Here is an 11,569-nt window from a genome sequence, read left to right on the forward strand (position 1 = left end):
AGTGAAAGTGATTCCAAGCCCCTCCCAGACCTTCTCCCTTCTGCCCCCCCCCACCCTGGGGGGTTGTTTGCTCCGGCTGTCACTGAAGAAGCTGTTTGTCCGTCATTGTCGTTGGGATGGACGCTGACACCTTTGCCATGGGTGAGGGAAGGGGCGGGAGGGTCATCGCAGGGGAGGGCACTTTCCTCCCCTCTCGGCCGGCTCAGATTCCATCCCCGGCACCAGACGGTCCCAGAGCACCCCTGGGAGTGACCCCTGAGCCCCGCCGCTGTGGACCCCAAACACAAAGAAACGGGTGGGATGTGTGCGAATGAGCAGAGCGAGCCCCGTCCTGCCCATGCCCGCAGGGAGCTGGCGGTCACCCGACTAGACCCCCCAGGTGCCCGCGTCGGGGAGAGCAGGGGCCACCGGGCCGGCCTGGCTCCCGTGGGAATTTCTTCTTGACTTCCGGGGCCCGGTGGGCGCCTGGTGTAGGGAACAGTTTCCAAACTGAGTCTCATGGTGTTCAGACCCTCCCAGCGGGTCGAGGGTCGTGTCCACCCTGCGGGGAGGCGTTGGGGCTGGCAGGGAAACTGGGACCTGGGCGAGTGGAGGTCTTTGGGAGCCAGAGAGAGCTGACCGGGGGTGGCTGCCCCTGTGCCACAGCTGGCTGCCGTCCCTCGGGGCCTTCGGGCCACTCGCTGCCCAGCACGGGGATGGCGGTCGGGGCCTCCCGGGAGAAAAGCAGAGGAAAGAACGGCCACAGCTGAGGGGCAGGGGAGCGGGCGCCCGAGGCCCGGCAGGGTGCTCCAGGGCCTGTACCCCAAGAGCTGGAGACCTGGGGGTCCTGGGGGGGGGTGGTGTCCCAGGGTGTCCCAGGGAGACCAGGTCTCCCTGGTTCTGGCTCTGGCCCTTTGGTGCCTGGACCGGCCTCTTGACAGATTCCGCTTCATCTCTGCCCTGGGCCTCACATGCCATTTCCCCCGCCCGCAGCCAGGGCCCTGAGCTGCCCCCACGGGGCCTCGGCCGGGCGCTGAGCTGCATCTCTCGGGCGTCGGCCTGTGCTGGTGCCTGCGCCGGTGCACCCCGACTCTGGGAGCACCCATGCTCTGTGGGTGCTCCCGGAGACCCTCCCCCGCCCACCCCCTGTGTGTCTCGGCTTCCTCATCAGCCCCTGAGGACAAGGCAGGGAGAAGGATCTAGAAGCACTTCACGTGGACGGAGGGTGCAAGGGGGGGGGGGCGCGTGTGTGCTAGGATGAGGGTCTAGTGTGTGTGTGTGTGTGTGTGTGTGTGTGTGTGTGTGTGTGTGTGTGTGTGTGATACAGGGGATATGGCCCAGGTTCCGGCGTGTGGCTGCGGCCTTCTGCTCTCCTGTCTGTGAAATGGGTGTTTTCGGGCAGTTAGTCCTGAAGGGCTGGTCCGGGGCTGACCCTGGGTGCGAGGAAGGACCCGAGTGGCCGTTGTTTCCCCGCCAGCTGGGCCCACGGATGGCCCCATCCCTCTGCACAGGAATGGGAAGTTTTTAGGGTCATTTTAGGGTCAGGCTCGGGGTAGGGGGGCACCCAGGGGTCACTGTCACTGATACCCTACCAGGCTGGGCAGTTCAATGCTCCAGCACCGCCATGTCATGCTGGGTCCCTGTGGTGCTGGGGGTCAAACCTGGGTCCTTAAGCACGTGAGGGATGTGGCGTGGACCCGAGCTAAGGCCCTGGGGCCTGTTCCTGAGATTCTCTTAAACGAGCCAGTTTTTAAGCAGCTGTTGTTTTTCCTTTGTAAGATCACGATATCAATCACATTCTATCTGTAAGTCCAACCGTTATTCATATTAACTCGCAAGGGATCTTTGATGAATATTTCAGCCCATCCTGTTAAATAGAGTAAGCAGCTTAAATAATAAATACCTCTTACAAATGTAGCTAATTACATTCCCTCAGATCTATGTTGTACAATACAGTGGAGACTTAGGGGCGTGCGTTTCAAGGACACTACTTTGGAACATGTAAATGTAAATGTTGGAAATGTAAAATACCTGATACAACTCAAATGGTTTTTTCTTCTTTTTTTTCTTTTTGGGTCACACCCGGCGATGCACAGAGGTTACTCCTGGCTCTGCACTCAGGAATTTTTTCTTTTCTTTTCTTTTCGGGTCATACCTGGCGATGCTCAGGGGTTACTTGTGGCTCTGCACTCAGGAATTATTCCTGGCGGTGCTCGGGGGACCATATGGGATGCTGGGGATTGAACCCGGGTCGGCCACGTGCAAGGTAAATGCCCTACCCGCTGTACTCTGGCTCCAGCCTATAACTCAAATGTTTAAAACAAAAAAAGAACTTAACATATCTTGTTAGTAAATTTGATCCGAGTTGCATTTTAGATAGGTTGGGTTAGATGCATTGAATTGCTGCAATTTCTGTTACTTATTCCTTTTGAGTTTTTTAAAAGTGACTATAAAAAAATGTTAAATGACATACATAGCTCAAGTCATTTTTATATTAGTCTAATTTATTCTAAGCTACACTTACAAAGGCAACAGATTTTTATTTTCTTACGGAACGTTTAAATATCTCTCGGAATCAGAATCTTTTCAAGGATTACAAAAGACATCTACTGAGCTCACACACTAGCTTGAAATGAAGTGAATATTAGCCTCTAATACTGTTTGCAGACGTTGCCAAAAGGTCTTCAATGTTCAGCTGAAATTTTCTTCTCTTTTTAAAAATTATTTGTTTGGTTTTGGGTCATACCTGGCAGTGGTTGGCGGTTATTCCTGGCTCGGTACTCAGGAATTAACTGGTGGCGGTGCTCTGGGGACCATACAGGTTGCTGGGGATTGAACCTGGTCGAGCAGGTGCAAGGCAAGTGCCCTTCATGCTGTACCATCTCTCCAGGCCCTCAGCTGAAATTTTCAACTCTAGTCAATGACTAGATCCTGTCCGGGGGGAGAAGCTAATTCACAGAACCTGACCCAACACACATGTGTAACTGGGCTCATTTCCTTAGCTCTGGTGCTTTTGTTTATTTTCTCGGTGCTGATCTTTCTGGGCTTAAGAGCCCCGAACCGGGTTTACACTGTTGTCCCATTGCTGGTGACTTGAGTGAACCCAAGCGGGTAGAAATTCCCATCCGCAGGAACTGAGATGCAATGGGTATATTTTAACCAGACGATTAGGTAGGATTCTGTGAGCATGCAGTGTCCTTTGGCCGGGCACTGCCCTGGGGACCTGGCGTGGACCCATGACCTCTGAGTCCAAGTGACATAAACCTGAGTTTTCAACCTCCTCCCTGCAGGGCCTGTGACTGGGTTGGATTCAATTTAATTAATGTTTGCTATGAGATTTGGGGTGTGTGTATGTGTGTGTGTGTGTGTGTGTGTGTGTGTGAGAGAGAGAGAGAGAGAGAGAGAGAGAGAGAGAGAGAGAGATGCTAGCATTGGAACCCAGTTCTATATACAAAGCATGGACTTTGCACAAAACTACCTCCTCAAACTATTGTTTTTTAATTATTGTTAACTTTATTTTGTTTTGGGGGCCACATTTAGCAGTGCTCAGGGTTAACTCCTGGCAGTGCTCAGGGGACCATTTGTGGTGCTGGGGATTGAAATGAGGTCAGGTAGGTGCAAGACAAGTGCCTTATCATCTGGACTATTTGTCTGGCTCAAAATCTTTTATGGGGGGGCTAGGAGTGGGGGTGATTTGGGCCACACCTGTAAGTGCTCACAATCTCTTGTGGCAGAGCACTGGCAGATAGTCAGTGGCAGGAATCGAACTCGATGATCAAACTGTACAGGAGGCAGGTTCCTTAATCTCTGTACTATCTCTTTGCTTTATTATTATTTTTATTATTTTATTTTATTAATTTTATTATTTCTTTATTTATTTTTATTTTTATTTTTATTTTTTTTGCTTTTTGGGTCACACCCGGCGATGCACAGGGGTTACTCCTGGCTCTGCACTCAGGAATCACCCATGGTGGTGCTCAGGGGACCATATGGGATGCTGGGATTCGAACCCGGGTCGCTCGCGTGCAAGGCAAATGCCTACCCGCTGTGCTATCACTCCAGCCCCATAATTTTATTATTTCTTTATTTTTGTTTGTTTGTTTGTTTTTGGGCCCGGCAGAGCCTGGCAAGCTACCCGTGTGTATTGGATATGCCAAAAACAGTAACAATAAGTCTCTCAATGAGAGATGTTACTGGTGCCCGCTCGAACAAATCGATGAGCAACGGGATAACAGTGACAGTGACAGTTTTGGGGCTACCTCCTGCGGTGCTCAGGGATTACCCCTGACTCTGTGCTCAGGGGTCACTCCTAGTGGGGCTCAGGGGACCATATGGGGTGCTGAGGATTGAATCCAGGTGGTCTGCATGCAAGGCAAGTGCCCTACCCACTGTGCTATCTCTTTGGCCCTCGGTTGTTCATTTATCGCTTACATGTGTCCTGCCTGCCACAGAGACCACAGAGCCTCGCCCTACCTCTTACACATAATGGGGGTCTGCCTAATTCTTCTGATTTGGTCTGGCTCTCTGGTGACAGGTCAGTGACTGGTGGGGACAGTCACATGGCCATTGCCATAGTGGTGAGATGGGGTCGGCACATTTAGCCAAAGGTAGCTGCCCGAAGTGGAGTCTAGAATGAATGAAAAGTGACCACACTGATTCCCCTAAAGGTTGGACCACTTGGCATTTCCACCCATGGATGGGTTTCCTTTTCTCCACATCCTCACCACACTTGTTTTTGTTCATTTTCCTTTTTTCTTGCTAATTAATTTTTTGGCTTTGGGGCCACACCTGGAGTTGCTCAAGACTGACTCCTGGCTATGTGCTCAGGGATCATTCCTGGTGGTGCTTAGGGGACCAGATGGGACGCTGGGGATTAAACCTGGCTTGGATGCATGCAAGGCAAGTGTCTTACCCACTGTCCTGTGGATCCAACTCATGTTTTTGTTCTTTTCTGTATGTGCCAGCCAGTCTTATTGGTGTGAACTGATATATATATATTTTTTATGTTTGCATTTCCTGAGCCGGAGCAATAATACAGTGGGGAGGGCATTTGCTTTGCAACCAGCCAACCAGGGTTCAATCTCCGGCATCCCATACGATCCCTTGAGCACCATTAGGAGTGATTCCTGAGTGTGGAGCACTGGGCATCGTCAGGTGTGACCCAAAAAGCCAAAAAAAAAAATTGAATTTCCCTGATGACAGTGATGTAGAGCATTTTAAAAACATACATAAAAACAAACGTTAAAAAAATAAAGCAGCCAGAGCGATAGCACAGCGGGTAGGGCGTTTGCCTTGCACGCGGCCGACCCAGGTTTGATTCCGCTGTTCCTCTCGGAGAGCCCAGCAAGCTACCGAGAGTATCTCGCCCACCAGGCAATATGCCAAAAACAGTAACAACAAGTCTCACAATGGAGACGTTACTGGTGCCCGCTTGAGCAAATCGATGAGCAACGGGATGACAGTGACAATGATACCTTCTTGTCATCTGTCTGCCATCTTTGAGGAATTTCCTGTTCATCTCTTTGATGGGGTTGGTTGTTTTCTTTTCTTAAAGTTCTATTAGTGCTTTATGTATCTGGGCAATTAGCCTTTTGCCAGGCGAGTGGTGGGCAAATATTTCCGCCCTGTTCGTGGAGTGTCTTTTTCTCCTGGCACACAGACATGGTGGCATTGTACCTAGCAGCAAGAAATGATGAAATCATGTGAGTTGCTGCTACGTGGATGGGTCTGGAGAGTCTCGTGTTGAGCAAAGTGAGTGGGAAGGAGACGGACAGACCCAGAATGTTCTCTCCTATGTGGGGTGTAAAGAAACAGAAAGGAAACAACAAATGCTCAAAGGCAACTGAAGCTGAGGAAGGAAAGTCGGAGAGATGGGATAGGATGCGCGCATGTATATCTCTGTGTGTGTGTGTGTGGTGTGGTGTGTGCACACATGCATATGGGCATGCTGGGGCAGTGGAGTAGCGGGAAGCTGACACTCTAGCAGGGCGTGTGGTGTTGGAATGTTGTATACTCGAGACCTCGAAACCCTGACAGCAACAAGACTGTAAATCAGGGTGCCTGAAATAAAAAGAAAAAAGCAATCAGGGCTGGAGAGATCGTACAGACCTGGGTTCAAACCCTGGGATCCCAGAGGCCCCCTGAGCACCATCAGGAGTAACTGCTGAGTGCAGAGCCAGGAGGAACCCCTGAGCATCACCGGGTGTGGCCCCCCAAAAAAGAGTGAGCTCTCACTGTCCCCCTCTGCATGAGGCCGCTGGCAGCAGCCCCATCTCCCCTTGGAAAGATCAGGGATGAGATGGGGTCCCTGAGGCTGCAGGGAGGCACAGGGAGGAGTGGCGGGCGCCCCCCGAGACCTCCCTTCAGTAAACCTCCCTCGTCACAGCCTGAATCCACCCCCCCTTCCCACCAAGGTCTCAGGGGCATGAGCTGACCCCAGGGGTCTGCCTCCTCAATCCCACCTTCACCCCAGTCCTGCCCTCAGCAGCCCCCTCTCTTGCTCAGGTTGGCTAAGCCCCCCCATCCCCAAACACTGGCCCCCCCTCCCGGCTTCCCCACGGCTGTTGCTCGCGGTGGGCACGTGTGTTTGAGAAGCGCCTTCATGTGGCTCCGGGGTGACACAACCGTTGGGGATGGAGCCGTGAGAACAGCTGCTCTGCCTCACCCCTGCAGAGAGGCAGGGGGGCAGCCCCGGAGCCTCTCTGCCCTGGCCAGAAGGACTGGAAGGGGGCTCCCGTGCACAGCACCCCCCACTCCAGGTTCCCCCCATGACGGGGACCCCCACTTTCCTGTCGCGCATGTGTGTGCACGCGCAAGTCTGTGCATGTGTGTGCGCGTGTGTGCACGTGCACATGTACATGTGTGTGCATGCATGTGCATGCGCACGTGTGAGCATGTGTGTGCATGCACACGTGTGCGTGTGTTTGTGCATGCATGTGTACACGCACACGTGTGCATGTGTGTGTGCATGCGTGCGTGCCTCATACAAAAAGGCTGATGCAGAGGCAGGCAATGGGGTGCAGAATCTGTCCCCTTCCAGGTGGAGCCTGGGGTCCCCTCCTGCCTCGCTGACTGGACAGAGGAGAGACTAGACCAGGCTCCGGTGAGCCTTGCAGTTAGGGGCAGGGTCCAAGCTCCTGGTCCCTCCTTTCCTCAGCTCTGCAGAGGGGCAGGGAGGAGCCCTGAGGAGGGGAGGAGGGACGGGTTCAGGGGAGTGTCCCCTGGCTCGGGCTCGCTCTGTGGCCTCGGCAGCACCGTCTGTCTCACTAGATAAAAGGGCAAAGGGAACACGAACACCCGGTCCCTGAGCCCGTGTCCCCTGTGTGAGGCCCTGGGACACTGCGGGTTGATGTTGGCACACTTCTCATATTTTCTTTCTCTTTTGTGTGCACGCACGTGAACCGCACCTGCCAGTGCTCAGGGAGTACTTCTGGATCAGTGCTCAGGGATCACGCTGGCAGTGCTCAGGGGACCCCATGCGGTGCTGGCAATTGAACCCCGGGCTACCTACCGAGTGCCAGGCGGCAGCTTTCGCCCCTGCACGCTCTCCCCCTGCCTCACCCCCTCTACAGGAGCGCCCCTCCCCCGTCTCTGGGGATATTTCACCTCGTCCATCCCCGGCAGTGAAAATCCTTGAGGTGAGCGTGGGTGCGAGGCCTTTGCTCGCTGAGAGTCGTCTACTGCACCTCAGTTTCCCCGGCTGTAAAGCAGGGTCAGTGCTGATGCGCCGGGCCCAGGGCCGGGGAAACAGCAGTGGGAAAATACTGAGCAGCGGACAGGGAAGTTCCTGGAGAAAGTGGGGGGCTCCCCGGGGCAGCAGAGGGACAAGGGAGCCCCGTTTCCGCCCACCATTTTGTCGCCTGCACCTGAACTTATGCCTCAAATGGCCTCAAGAGCGGGGGGGGGGGGGCTGCTGGGCTGCAGGGAAAGCTGGGGGTCCTTGGGAGAGTGGGGGGGCATCGTGGGAAAACCACCTGCTTGCTTTCCCCTGGGTGGGAGAGGACCCCTGGATCCCAAGGGTGGTGGAGCAGGGACAGGACCACCACCGCCCCCCCCCCCCCCCCCCCCGCCAGCATCTCCCTCGTTTTTCCCCCACGGCATTAGCCCAAGGCCAGGCATGGGGTCCGGGGTCCGAGTCACACGGCCACCAAAAGCCTCAGAGCTTCTCCAGTCATTTGAGGGCTCCCCTCTGAGCACCCCGATACCAGCCGGGGCCCTGAGGCACGGAGGGCTCGGAGGGCAGGGTCCTGCGCGTTTCACGGGAGAGAGAAGGGACGCTCGGGGGCTGGCCCTGGGCTTGGGTCCGACGACACCCCCCGCCCCCCCGTCCATCACCAGAGTGCACGGTCCTGGAGGGGTGTTGGGAGCTGAGCATCTCCTGAGCCTCGGTTTCCCCGCCTGTAAAGCAGGGTCGGGGAGGGCGGGTCCAGAGGCGTTCAGACGCCCCCGTCTCTGTCTCCTCCGTCTCCGCCGTGCCCACCCCCTCCCCAGGCGCGACCACACGTGCTCCCCCACCCCTGGAGGCACGCTCGGTCTCCCCAGAGGAGATTCCGGCACGGCCACGGCGCCAGTGGCACAGGAAGAGGCCCCCCAAGAGTCGCCGTGGGGTCCAGGGAGCTCGGAGGGACTTGCCCAGGTCACGTGCCGGGGTGACAAGGCTGCAGGCCTTCCCCTCCCCTCCCCTCCCCTCCCCTGCGCCTCTTCCTGCGTCACCCCGGGGCGGGGGGCGGGGCGCAGCCCTGCAGGACCCTCCGCGAGCCCCACGCCTGCCTGCAGGGAGGCCTGTGGTCTCCGGGGCTCTGAGGGGAGCACAGGTGGGCCCGGCCCTGTGATGTCAGCGAGGCGAGGGGGGTGAGGACCCACTTCCGGCAGCCACCGCCTGCGGCCGCAGCCCCCCCCAAGGGCCTCGCTCAGCCTCCCGGGGTTGTTTCGACTTTAATCTCAGCATTGAGAGACGTGGCAAGAATATTGCAAAATAATATATATTTTTATATATATAATAAAAATATTATGTTTTATTTATATATTATATATTATATATTTATTATATATAATAAAAATATATATATCCCTCTGTCTCCTGGCTCACCGCCCGCTGGGTACACGGTCACCGCACGCCCTCTGGCCTCCGCTGCTTTCCTGTCTTCTATTATTTCCCCACACACACCTGCCCCCCCGAATCGTTTGACTAGATTGAGAGAATAATGTGCCTTTCTCTGAAATAATGTCTTTTTTATTTCGGCTTTTAATGGGGACTTTCAACCCAGCACACTCATTAAATCCGGTCATTAGCCCTGATCCACACATCTTCAGGCCTTTTTTCTTTTTTCCCCAGATTTCGCTTGCTCTAATTATGTCCTTTAAGGCAAAAAGAAAAATCCCATGGGATGCCCTGAATTGAAGTCTCAGGTCTCTTTATTCTCCTTTCATCCACTGCAGATTCCCCAGGTATTTTCTCCCGTGACCTCGCTCAATTTGTTTACTGGTTGGGGGCCACACTTGGCGGTGCTCGGGGCTTACTGCTGGCTCGGGGGAACCACAAGCAGCGCCGGGATTTGAACCCAGGTGGGCCGTATGCAAGGCCAACGCCTTCCCCGCTGTACCATCACTCCGGCCCGTGGAACTGGCTCCTTTACTTTTGTTTTTGTGGTGGTTGTTTTGGGAACCACGCTTGGCAGTGCTCAGAGCTGACTCCTGGCTCTGTGCTCAGGGATCACTCTTGGCTATGCTCAGGGCATCCCTATGTGGAGTCAGGGATTAGATCAGGGTTGGTGGCTTGCAAGGTAGGAACTATAACCCCTGAACACTCCTCTCTCTCTCTCTCTCTCTCTCTCTCTCTCTCTCTCTCTCTCTCTCTGGGAAGTCTCGGAGGGAAAGAATGAGCTCTGATATTTACCCTTCACACACACAGAATTATACAATATAAAAGTTTAGAATTTGAGGGGCTGGAGTGATAGCACAGCTGGTAGGGCGTTTGCCTTGCACGCAGCCGACCCGGGTTCGATTCCCAGATTCCCATATGGTCTCCTGAGCACCGCCAGGGGTAATTCCTGAGTGCAGAGCCAGGAGTAACCCTTGTGCATCGCCGGGTGTGATCCAAAAAGAAAAAAAAAAACCCAAAAAACAAACAAACAAAAAAAGTTTAGAATTTGATCTCAGGTTTGTTTAACCCTTAATGTCCCCTCCCCCCCCCCCCCCCCCGTCCTATCTCTGTAACCAAACAATGTCAGGAAACAGACTCTTCTGAAAATGCTGGTAAGATGCTGCAGCCGGGGGCTCGTCCCGAGGCCCCCAGCTGGCTCTCCTCTGGGCGATGCGGTGAGGGGTTCAAAAGGCAGAGCAGCACCCCAAGACAGGGTCCAAAAAAAACATGGGCAAGGACTCACCACTTGGCCATGGGGCTCAGGACTTCCGTCGGGGCTGCCAAGTCTGGTCTGAGACGCCCCCCGACACCACGTGTGTGGTCTCCAAAGCACCACCAGGAGTGACCCCTGGGCACAGAGCCAGGAGCCCTGAGTACCACTGCGTGTGGCCTAAGCTGGTGGAGGGATCAGGTGGTGGGGCACGAGGGGGACCATGGGGGGTGTGGGGAGAAGCACAGACCCCAGAGTCCGTGGCCGGCTCTGCCCCCCGGGAGGGCAGGCTTGCTGGGCCCAACCTACCCAATTTATTGCAGAGAAACTGAGGCTCCCCCTAAAGAAGGAGGGGCTCAGCCTCAGGGGTCAGTCAGGTCAGCGTCGGCTCTCCCCATCTCTGTCCCTCCCACCCGATGCCAGCTCTCCGTCGGAGCGTCCCCATGAGTCACCCTCGTCGTAGAGACACTGGAGACCACATTAAAGAACAGCAGAAGGAAGAGAAGCTTCAGGGCCGGAGCGATAGCACAGCGGGGAGGGGTTCACCTTGCACGTGGCCGACCCGGGTTCGATCCCCAGCATCCCCTAGGGTCCCCCAAGCGCCGCCAGGAGTAATTTCTGAGTGCAGAGGCAGGAGTCACCCCTGAACAGCGCCGGGTGTGACTCAAAAAAAAAAAAAAGAGAAGCTTCGCCTAGCATGAGCCTGGCATGGCCGCGTGATCTGGAAGGTGCTAGAACGATGTTCAGGTGTCCAGAAAGCGCTGTGGGTCTCGCCAGCGTGGAGAAGGCTGCGGCTGAGTTTAGACTCTTTCTTTCTTTCTTTCTTTCTTTCTTTCTTTCTTTCTTTCTTTCTTTCTTTCTTTCTTTCTTTCTTTCTTTCTTTCTTTCTTTCTTTCTTTCTTTCTTTCTTTCTGGGGCCACACCCAGCAGTGCTCAGGGCTCTAAGTTCAGGATCACTCGTGGCAGGCTCTGGGGACCATATGGGATGTCGGGGATCAAATCCAGGTTGGCCACATGCAAGACAAACTCCCTGCGGGCCCCGGAACTGGTTCTAGAATGAATGTACTAAGTTGCTCCTCCCGCACTTCGCAGAGCCCAGCTGACCAGCACCGCTGAGCCCTCTGCCCTCCTGGTGGTGGCCACTGTGGGAGGACCCGGACAGGGCATCTCACTAGGGCCTTGCTCTTCTCTTCTCCATCACTGTGATGCGGGTCCAGCCGTTTCCTCCAGAGAAGCCG

At 54.9% G+C, this 11,569-nt stretch overlaps 1 protein-coding gene across 1 annotated transcript in view; it reads left to right on the forward strand.

Moving 5' to 3' along the window:
• CD6 (CD6 molecule) overlaps positions 1-11,569 on the forward strand; it is a 41,801-nt gene that overhangs the window by 930 nt on the left and 29,302 nt on the right.

Source organism: Sorex araneus, chromosome 6, assembly GCF_027595985.1.
Source record: "Sorex araneus isolate mSorAra2 chromosome 6, mSorAra2.pri, whole genome shotgun sequence".
Lineage (NCBI taxonomy): Eukaryota > Metazoa > Chordata > Mammalia > Eulipotyphla > Soricidae > Sorex > Sorex araneus.